The sequence below is a fragment of the Pterocles gutturalis genome, unplaced genomic scaffold, assembly GCF_000699245.1.
Source record: "Pterocles gutturalis isolate BGI_N339 unplaced genomic scaffold, ASM69924v1 scaffold2855, whole genome shotgun sequence".
NCBI lineage: Eukaryota > Metazoa > Chordata > Aves > Pterocliformes > Pteroclidae > Pterocles > Pterocles gutturalis.
This window is the reverse complement of record NW_010145574.1, coordinates 3,391-3,691: the sequence shown is the minus strand read 5'-3', so window position 1 is coordinate 3,691 and position 301 is coordinate 3,391.

The following is a 301-nucleotide window of genomic DNA, read 5'->3' as shown; positions in this document are numbered from 1 at the left end:
AAAAAAAAAATAAAAATCCCCTACTTTTTTTTTTTTTTTTTTTTTTTTTTGGGTGGGACAACATTCAACAGCCTTCCCTCTTCCATACTGCAAAAAGAAAGGGGAAAATCCTGAGTCCGGGTGACAAATCTAAAGTGCCATTTGCTCTCCCCAGGGGGAAGCGCCTGACTTCAAGCTCACGTCCTAATCTAGGCAATCAATTAGAACCTTTCAAAAGGCAAAAGGCAAGGGCTGGAGGGACACTTCCCGTGGGGACACCCAGCCCACCAGCTGCAGGGCAGCAGGGCCGCCGCCCTTCCCT